This window comes from Malus domestica, chromosome 16 (genome assembly GCF_042453785.1).
Source record: "Malus domestica chromosome 16, GDT2T_hap1".
Lineage (NCBI taxonomy): Eukaryota > Viridiplantae > Streptophyta > Magnoliopsida > Rosales > Rosaceae > Malus > Malus domestica.
Window position 1 is genome coordinate 9,394,244 of NC_091676.1, and position 11,062 is coordinate 9,405,305.

Below are 11,062 nucleotides of genomic sequence, written 5' to 3' on the forward strand. Positions count from 1 at the left end.
TGGAAATCCCGAAATAGTTTCGGGAATCCCGAAATGGTTTTGGGCTTTTGGACTAAAATTTGACATATTATGCTTTTGAGCTCAATTTGCCAATTTGTTTCTACTAATCTGCCAATCAAATGGCAAGGCATGTTTGTACTAATTTGTGCACAAATTTGAGTCCGTGTACACCAGTAAGTAAAAATGGATTTAATAATGGATGGAAGGAAAAAGAAAGTCTGTGTACACCAGTAAGTACAATTGTAGCATAAAAAATAATACGCCAGCTTAAATTTCTATATAGCACATGAATATTTCATCTCAATGCATATATGAACCATCCAGATGAAGAATTATTAAGGAGGGGCAAGGTATCAAATAATCAAATAATCAAATTTATATTCAATGGTTGAGATTAAATCTCAATAGAATCTGACAGCTATTAAAAATCTAAATATATATTTAAAAATTAAACAATATATATATATATTTTTTTTTGGTTCGGTTTGGGAATACCGAAATCCCAAAAATTTGAGACCGATTCCCGTACCGAAATTTCGGGATCGGTTCGGTATTGGGTACCGAAATTTTCGGGAATTTCGGTTTGGGATTTTTTCGGTTTGGTTTTGAGAATTTTTTGGTTCGGTTTGGAATTTTTGGGATTTTTTTCCAACCCTAGGAATGGAGATAACATGCTTGACTTGTATTATCTATAAGGTGGTGCTGTCCATATTCATTTTTATTTTTACACATTATTTTTAATTTTTAGCTGTCAGATCGAATGAATTGAAGAATATTAATAGATAAAAACAGTTGCTAAAGACTGTCAATTCAAACAATACACGTGAAGAGAGGATAGAGTAGAAACCTAAACAAACAACAGAAACCCCTCGTCGGCCCTAGCCCTTGGCTTTGGTGCTGGTGGAAACTGTTAGAGTATATAGGATATGGAGGGTGTGGATCATGACACATGTTATTAGCCAAATAGATAAGGCAGCTAGGAGTGTGGCAGTTAGAATAATTAGTTAGGATTGTTGGTAAGGGATTGAGCGGTTAAGGCAGTTAGCTCAATACCTCATCTATATAGCAACTGTACCCTTGTAACCATTCAATTAATCAAGAAAATACAAGTGCAATTCACTTACTCTCTCTCTCTCTCTCTCTCTCTCTCTCTCTCTCTCTCTCTCTCTCTAAATCTTATATGTTTCCTTCTTCTTCTTCCTATGCGGCATCTCTGTTCTCTTTCTGCATATTGCTTAACAGAAACCCCTTATCAGTTTTTGGCTTCATGTCTCTTCCCTCTATCCCTCCCTTTCCTTCGGTCGTGCCTTTCTAAACCCACACCTCTCCCCCACCCTTTTCTTATACCTCTCTTCCTCATAATCCATCCCCCACCCCATCATTTGCTCTGATCTGTAGGCTCCAACCCGAAAATAGATGCTAGATTCATTTCCCTCCCTCATTTCCACTCCCTTGACCGGCATGCCAAAATTCCCTCGAGGCCAAGTGTTATGCGGGTTCGGCCAAAGTAAGAGTATTTTATATATGTTTACAAGGGTTGGTGAAAGAATTTTGGATCCAATGACTATCTCTTGGTTCAACGTTTTTGGTGATAAAATCTAGTTGTGTGTTTTTGGTTGCGGGTTTGTAATTTTTGCGATGCGATGTCTTGGTTGAATTGACCCACTTGTCGTTTTCTCTAGTGTTGGTGCCCTTAGTGGTTGTTGGCAAGACATTTGTGGCGATGGTGGTGGCGGTCAATGCTTTCTACGCTTGGAGGATTGAGATTATGGTTTTGTTTGTTTGCTTATTAGTTTGAGCTTTTGTGCATCTGAATTTCTCTAATGTGTTTTGGGTTATTTAATCTTCCTTTGAGATGGCCTGTATCTTTTTATTTTTGCTTAATGTATGTTACTTTTCAACCAAAAAAACAAGTCCTCCCTAAAAAATCTATTATAAACTATGTTTGTACCATACTTGACCAATCCCGAAACTACCGAGCACCGGCCAACGCTATACTGTCAAGGACCCAGAAGAGTTCCCCTCCGACCAGGAGGCCAATCACTACTCGACACGTGTCAAGATTAGAAGCCAATCAGAGCGCAGCACGTGTCGACATCAAGAACCAATCACAACATGACACATGTCAATGTGACAAAGCTACAAGTTTTTCTATAAATAGGGGTCATTCCCCCACAATATGGCCTAATGCCATTTTGTGTGAAATCATTCACAAGAACTCACTAAATTGAGAGCTTGATCCTTTGTACTTGTGTAAGCCCTTCACTACTAATAAGAACTCCTCTACTCCGTGGACGTAGCCAATCTGGGTGAACCACGTACATCCTGTGTTTGCTTCTCTGTCTCTATTCATTTACGTACTTATCCTCACTAGTGACCGAAGCAACCAAGCGAAGGTCATAAAACCTGACACTTTCTGTTGTACCAAAGTCTTCGCTGATTTTGTGCCTCAACATTTGGCGCCGTCTGTGGGAAACGACACTTATTCCTACTCTCTTCAGCTGTGTCAAGCTGGTTTCTATCATTCGTACACTTTCTTTTGATCAGGCATCCCTCTCCAACATGGGAAGCGAAGGAAGCCACAGCACACAGAATGACACCCCCCTTGCACATAGTGCGAAACAACGAAAGAAGGAAGGAAAACGAGTTCTTCTTCAAGCTAAAGTCGATGAGTTGGAAGCTCAGAACAACAAGATAGCAATGAGGAATGAGGTCCTCCAGGAGCAATATGAGAAGCTCTTCGAGACACTCCACGAAGCTAGGCAAGCTCAGACACGCGAGCTTGTTGCCCCCGTGGAAGTCAACCATCAACTGGGTGCCCTCCAGCATGGAGGGTCACATGCATTCGACATAGATATCCCTGATAGGGAACAAATTACCCCTCGATTTGATAATCAACATGAGGCTTCTCTTAACCCGGTTGCTTCGACCCGAACCATGAGAAGCGGAGGGAGACACCTCTTTGCTGAAGGGGCAGAAGGATCGAAAGCCGTCTTTCGCGATTGTCGGGATTTCCTGAAGCAACGTCGAGAGAATTCCATCCATATAAGCTCAAAGATCAATGACCCAAGGATTTTTTAGAGACTCGGTTCCCTGCCACGGCCCGAGCCGGCCACCAACTTGGGGAATGGGCAACAAGTCCTAGAAAGACATGAGGGTACAGGGGACTCAGAGGTGTTTCGACAGACATACCCTGGAAGCCAGTACAGCGAGTCCAGGGAAAAATCACATGCCCTTGATCAAACCTTCCTAATTCCAAGAGGAGATGGAGATTTACGAAAGAAAGCTCCAGTGACACATAACTCCGCTCAGGACCCCCTTGTCCTACAACTTCTTGAGGAAGTAAACAAGTTGAAGGCTGAACGTCAGGCTGAAATACCTGACTGGAACCAACCCAGGCCTGGCCCTCTTACAAGGAAGATCCTCAACACCCCCCTTCAAGCAAAGACAAAGCAAAAGCTTGGCTTGCAACTTTATACTGGAAAAGAGGACCCGATTGAGCACCTTAACCTCTTTGAGTCCACCATGGCATACCGGATGCACACCGACGAAGAGCGATGTCTTCTCTTCCCCTCCACCCTCTCTGGCGGAGCTCTAAATTGGTATTGTCGTCTTACACCTAAGACGGTAGACTCATTTGAGGAATTGAGGAAACTATTTGTTTCCCAACACATTTTCCAAACCGATCGCTTGCACTCTGCAGATGACCTGTACACTATCCGCCAGAAGCCAGACGAGTCATTACGTATGTATGCTGGCCGCTTCAGCCATGAATACTCCCGGTGTGCCGAGGCAGACGACAAGACTGCCCTCAAAGCCTTCACGGCAGGCCTACGTGATTGTTTCTTTAAATACATGATCAATGCCAATACTTGGAAGACTTACTCTGAGGTGATGGCGCAGGCTTATAACCATGCCTCCGCCGAGGCAAAGACATATCAGGAGAAACCCCCTACAACCATCCTTTATCAACAAGTGGGAGGTGGAAGCCAGACTCACCTAAATGAGAAGACCTCGACTTCCCAAACAGCAGTGGCACCTCCCCATGCCTTGCATAATGCTTCACCGAATCAACAGACATCAATTTCAAGGCAAGAGGAAGGATTTCCATCCTTACCACTCTCCTTTCAGTAAAAAGAGTAAGGGACACTATCCCGATAACCAAGGGTATCGCCACAATAACGCTCGCCCCCAGGCAGTCAATGCAGTGGGTCAAACCCGCGTCAAGATACCCCCTACCCCAAGGTATGAGACATACACGCCCTTGAATGCCACATGCGCGGCCATTTACCCCAGCATAGCTCACCTGATACCAAAGCCAAAGCCGAGGCACCCAGATTACACGCCCCCGAATAACGCGGGCACGTTTTGTTGCTACCATGAGCATAACGGCCATGATAGCGAGAAATGTATCATCCTCCGTGATCGTATTGAAGCTTTGGCACGAGAAGGAAAAATTGATCAATTCCTTCTTCACCCTCAAAGGGATAACCGTAACCAACGCCAGGTGAATGTCATATATTCCATAAGCGGCGGCACACCCATATCTGAATCTTCCAATAGGGCCATGAAAAACAGTGAACGAAGTCTGAGGCCTGGTCACCAAGTGTTTCACGTGGAAGACATCAGGGGAGGGAAGTATCAAAAACCTAACTGGGATCCGATATGTTTCTACCCTGAGGAAGAAAGAGGCATCATCTACCCTCATAACGACCCATTGATCGTGGAGGCTCACATAGCCAACTTTGATGTTCGACGAATCCTCGTAGACACAGGGGCTTCGGTCAATATCATGTTTGTCGAAGCTTTCAGGGCACTCAGTGTAGCTGAACACTTGCTCGATCGCTCGATTTCTCCTCTGATAAGCTTCTCCGGTGATATCGTGCAACCCTTAGGGAGCATACATTTACCCTTTACTATTGGTACAGGCCCTTACACGGCTACCATTACCACTAACTTCCTAGTGGTTGACTGCCCAACGGCATACAATGTCATCTTTGGGCGCACAGGCATCAATGATCTCAAGGCTATGGTATCCACGCATATGCTGTTGATGAAATTTCCAACCCCCCATGGCAACGGCTACATCAGAGGAGATCAGCTTAGTGCACGATCATGTTACAACACTTCAGTTAAGCAACAACACTTGCCCGGACCCAAGGAAACCCTGTCTGTACATGACCAAGTCACAAAGACCAGCCTAGATGAAGCGAACTTGGATCTTCCTGATAGCAACAATCAACCCGATGATCCTCGAGATGACTCTTTCACCCAGCAAGCCCAATCTGCTGAAGAGTTGGAGAAGGTACCTATCTCAAGAGATTATCCAGATCGCATGGTGAAGATTGGCACCACATTGTCACCACCCCTTCGGTTAGCATTGATATCTTTTTTGAAAGAGAACACTGAAGTCTTCGCCTGGTCATACGAGGACATGCCAGGCATCTCTCCCGATGTCATCTGTCATCGTTTGAGTATTGACCCCAAGATCAAGCCGGTGAGACAGAAGCGAAGATCTTATGACGCTGAACGATACGAGGCAATGAAAGCAGAAGTTGAAAAACTCAAAGGCATAGGCTTTGTCCGCGAAGTCAATTACCCGACATGGGTAGCAAATGTGGTCCTTGTTAAGAAAAATCCGACCAAAGAAAGTCTTTTGCTTCAAAAGGTCTTGTGGAGAATGTGTGTTGACTACACTGACCTAAACAAAGGGTGTCCGAAAGATAGCTTCCCTCTTCCTCTTATTGACAGACTTATAGACTCTACGGCCGGGTGTGAACTCCTGAGCTTCATGGATGCTTACTCAGGATACAACCAAATCCTCATGAACCCTTCGGATCAAGAACACACAGCCTTCACTACCGACAGAGGACTATACTGCTACAAAGTCATGCCTTTCGGCCTAAAGAATGCAGGAGCGACTTATCAGAGACTAGTCAACTCAATGTTCGCCGAGCAGATTGGGAAGAGCATGGAAGTTTACGTTGATGATATGTTAGTCAAGAGCAAACATGCTGACCAACACATCACCAACCTATATGAAACTTTCACTATTTTGAAGAGGTATCGAATGAGGTTAAACCCCAACAAATGTGCCTTCGGCGTAGGCTCTGGCAAATTCTTAGGTTTCATGATTAGCCAACGAGGCATTGAAGCTAATCCCGAGAAGATCAAAGCAATCCTCGACATGAAGGAACCGGTAACTTCAAAGGACATCCAGAGCCTTACTGGCAAGGTGGCAGCCTTAACCAGGTTCATTTCTAAGGCCACAGACAAATGTGCTCCCTTTTTTAAAGCACTTAAGGGAAGTAGGAAGTACATTACATGGACTGATGAATGTGCCGAGGCATTCAAAAACCTCAAGGAGTACATGAGTAAAGCCCCTCTACTCTCCAAGCCCGAGGTAGGAGACATTCTCATTATCTACCTATCGGTATCAGCTTCAGCCGTAAGTTCCGTTCTCATTCGAAAGGATGGGAATATTGAGCGACCTGTCTACTACGCTAGCAAAGCCTTACAAGATGCGGAGACACGGTACTCTAACATTGAGAAATTGGCTCTGGCATTGGTCATGTCTGCTCGAAAACTCCGCCCTTACTTCCAAGCGCACTCCATCATCGTGCTTACCAATTATCCTCTTCGACAGATACTCCAAAGTCCTGACACTTCAGGGCGAATGATCAAATGGGCAATAGCGTTGGGTGAGTTTGACATCTCCTACCAACCAAAGCCAGCTGAGAAGGGCCAAGCAGTAGCAGATTTCATCGCCGACTTCACATATCCTGTTGACATTGCTTCTACACCTGAAGCAGTAGCTTCATTACCATCGGAAGCTCAGAAAGTAGAATCAACGACCTCAGCATGGAGTCTGTATGTTGATAGCTCATCCAACCAACAGGGTTGTGGAGCGGGACTAGTCTTGACTACGCCCGACAAAGTAGCAATGGAGTATGCTCTTCGTTTCAAATTCAAGGCATCAAACAATGAGGCCGAGTATGAAGCCCTTCTAGCAGGATTACGTTTGGCCAAACACCTCGGGGTTAAACAAATTGATATTTTCAGTGACTCCCAATTAGTGGTCAACCAGGTTACCAACAACTTTGATGCTAAGGACAGCTCCATGGCAGCATATCTTGCGCAAACACAACTTTTGCTCAAGCACTTCCACTACCAGATCACCCAAGTTCCTCGAGCGGCAAACAGTCATGCAGACGCCCTGGCTCGCCTCGCCTCAGCTGTGGAAGACAAGATTGGAAGAAAAATTCATGTCGAACTGTTGGCAACACCAAGCACCATGGCCGCAGAAGTATGCAACTTACAACGGGGGGATAGTTGGATCACCCCGATCTATAATTTCCTTGCTCATGGCACCCTCCCAAATGATAAAGTCCAGGCTAAGCAAATTCGATACAAGTCTACCCGCTACCTGATCATCAATGATCAACTCTATAAGCGAGGTTTTAGCCTGCCATACTTAAGGTGTCTTACGCCTGCCGAGGCGGAAATCGTCCTTCGGGAAATACATGAGGGAGTCTGTGGAGATCATGCTGGATCTCGGTCCCTAGCACACAAGACTTTTCGCCAAGGATATTACTGGCCAACACTCCACCAGGATGCCATCAAAGTATCCCGCTCATGTGACAAATGTCAACGATATACGGCTATTCCTCATTCCCCTCCAGAGCCTCTTACTCCTATGATCAGCCCTTGGCCCTTCGCCCAGTGGGGACTTGATTTGATCGGCCCAATGCCGGCAGGGAAGGGCAAAGTCTGTTACGCAGTCGTTGCAGTGGACTACTTCACAAAGTGGGCCGAAGTAGAACCCTTGGCAACCATTACTGAGGCAAAGATAGAAGACTTCGTGTGGAAGAACATCCTTTGTAGATTCGGCATTCCCAATGCGATAGTCACTGACAATGGGCGACAGTTTGACAACAAGAAGTTCAGGTTGTTCTGCTCTAAGTTTAACATCAACTTATGCTTTGCCTCTCCAGCTCATCCCCAGTCTAATGGACAAGTTGAGGCCATCAACAAAATAATCAAGCGCACTTTGAAAACCAGCTTGGACAAAGCTAAAGGCTGTTGGCCAGAATTTGTACCCCAAGTTCTTTGGTCATATCGCACTTCATATCGGACTTCAACAGGAGAAACTCCATTCTCACTTGCCTTTGGCACAGAGGCGGTTGTCCCTGTTGAGCTCGAGCAAGCAACATTCCGAGTCCAGAACTACATTCAAAGTGAAAATGACAAACAACTCACCCTCAACTTGGATTTAGTCGAGGAACACAGAAACCAAGCTCACTTGAGGAATGTCGCCTACAAGCAGCGCATCTCCAACTATTATGACTCTAGGGTCAAGCCTCGTTCTTTCAAAATAGGAGACTGGGTCTTAAAGAAAAGATTACTCTGCGACAGAGTCCCGAGTGAAGGCACACTTAGTCCAAACTGGGATGGACCGTATGAAGTCATTGGCATCAGTCGCCCTGGCTCTTACACACTTAGAAGCTCCGATGGCAAGACCCTTGGCCATCCATGGAACGCTGATCACTTGAAGTACTACTACAAATAGACTCACGATGTACAAGTGTTGAGCTATAGCCGTTCGGCATCCTATGTAATGAAGGCCATTTGGCAATGAATTCAATAAAGAGGTAATTTAGCCAACTCAGCCCTCACTCTTTTACATTCATAGCAAGCGATGCCGGAACCCTTCTCAATCAGAAAGCAATCTGTCTTCCACAGTCACTACAAAACAAGCAAATGAAGACCGTGTCAAGCGCCAAAAAAAAAAAAAAAAAAAAAAAAAAAAAAAAAAACAACTTCATCCAAAAAGCTTCACCCGAAAAGCTTCACCTCCAAAGCTTCACCCACAAAGCTTCACCTAAAAAGCTTCACCCAAAAAGCTTCACCATCAAAGCTTCACCTAAAAAGCTTCACCCAAAAAGCTTCACCTAAAAAGCTTCACCCAAAAAGCTTCACCATCAAAGCTTCACCTAAAAAAGCTTCACCCAAAAAGCTTCACCCGAAAAGCTTCACCTAAAAAGCTTCACCCAAAAAGCTTCACCCGAAAAGCTTCACCTAAAAAGCTTCACCCACAAAGCTTCACCTAAAAAGCTTCACCCAACAAGCTTCACCCGAAAAGCTTCACCCAAAAAGCTTCACCATCAAAGCTTCACCTAAAAAGCTTCACCCAAAAAGCTTCACCTAAAAAGCTTCACCCAAAAAGCTTCACCATCAAAGCTTCACCTAAAAAAGCTTCACCCAAAAAGCTTCACCCGAAAAGCTTCACCTAAAAAGCTTCACCCAAAAAGCTTCACCCGAAAAGCTTCACCTAAAAAGCTTCACCCACAAAGCTTCACCTAAAAAGCTTCACCCAACAAGCTTCACCCGAAAAGCTTCACCCACAAAGCTTCAACACCAAAGCTTCACCTACAAAGCTTCAACACAAAACCTTGCTCCAAATAAACAAATTTTGTTCACAAAACCCAAGATGCCCTTGAACTTGTACAAAAACACTTGGGTAAACATAAACATTTTTTGTTTTACACCCACAAGGGCCCAAAATTTTCCTTCTTATTTATTCACTTATATATGTTCCCAAACATATTATAATAGATCCAACAACAAGCCAAAGTCCCAAATTTCATAATGGACAAAAGTACAAGCAATTCATCAATAATGAAGGTGCTACAAAAATTGGAATCTGCCCCAAAATAGAAATCCAACCCAAGAGACTTTTTCTCTCTCTCCCTCTTCCGCCTCCTTTCATCTATCAAATTTCTGCAACCTCTGCTCTTCTCCAATGGAGCTGAATTTTGGACACCCTATAGTTCTTGAGCATATGAACAACTTTCAAGAAGGAACCATTTCTGTTTGAGCGACGGAAATTAAAGTGTTGAAGCTCCAAACATGATAGTCGGCTTCTTGCAGATTTCGAAGCTGTTGTGATGTTTCGAAGATCTGGAAATATTTAACCGTTAGTTCATCCTGAATTTTTGATATGTTATGAAAGAGTCGATGAGGAACAACTTCAATGAAGAAAGCATACCGATCTGAACAAGAGAAAATGGAGTTTCGAAGCTCACAACAAATCTGACGGGTTGACAGACAAATAATAACCAGTCATTCATCATACCTGAATTTCGTGAGTTATACAGCTCCGAGGGATCTCAAATTTGGATATGTTGTAGTTCACAAGCTGAGGAACAACTTCAATGAAGAAAGCATACCGATCTGAACAAGAGAAAATGGAGTTTCGAAGCTCACAACAAATCTGACGGGTTGACAGAAAAATAATAACCAGTCATTCATCATACCTGAGTTTCTTGAGTTATACAGCTCCGAGGGATCTCAAATTTGGATATGTTGTAGTTCACAAGCTGAGGAACAACTTCAATGAAGAAAGCATGCTGATCTGAGCAAGAGAAAATAGAGTTTCCAAGCTCACAACAAATCTGACGGGTTGACAGACAAATGATAAACAGTCACTCATCATACCTGGATTTCTGGAGTTGTACTGCTCCGATGGCTCTCCAATTTGGATATGTTGTAGTTAAGGAATTAACGAACAACTTTCATGAAGACAACTTTGTGATTCGACCTACAGATGATGGTGTTATGTTGAAAAACAATTCCGGTTGTTAGGGGAAATGAAAAACAATTCCACCAAAGAAACATCATTATGATGTTTCATCATTATGGTGTTTTCATCATTATGATGTTTCATCATTATGGTGTTTTCATCATTATGATGTTTCATCATTATGGTGTTTTCATCATTATGATGCTTTCATCATTGTGATGCTTCCATCATTGTGATGCTTCCATTATGATGTTAATGCACCAACGGTTACACCTTCTGCAATTCCACTTATTCGGGCCTCGCAACCTTCATCAACAAAATCTATGAAGAAAAAGTCCGGGGCTACCACTTAGAAAACAAAAGAATGAAGTTTTGGTACTTACGACATGGACTATTAGCAAGACACCTCATTCGTCAACTCCCTCGACTAGAGACTTGGGGGACTCCCACCATATGCTACTACGCCTTGGTACTCAAAAG

The 11,062-nt window shown here is 43.9% G+C and overlaps 1 long non-coding RNA gene across 1 annotated transcript; it reads right to left on the reverse strand.

The window, feature by feature from the left end:
* Positions 1-9,555: 9,555 nt before the first annotated feature.
* LOC139193213 (uncharacterized) lies at positions 9,556-10,686 on the reverse strand. Its single transcript, XR_011577628.1, has 4 exons — positions 10,498-10,686; positions 10,317-10,414; positions 10,136-10,233; positions 9,556-9,960 (listed from the first exon to the last, which is right to left on the reverse strand). It is a non-coding gene; the product is annotated as an uncharacterized lncRNA (long non-coding RNA).
* Positions 10,687-11,062: the final 376 nt, after the last annotated feature.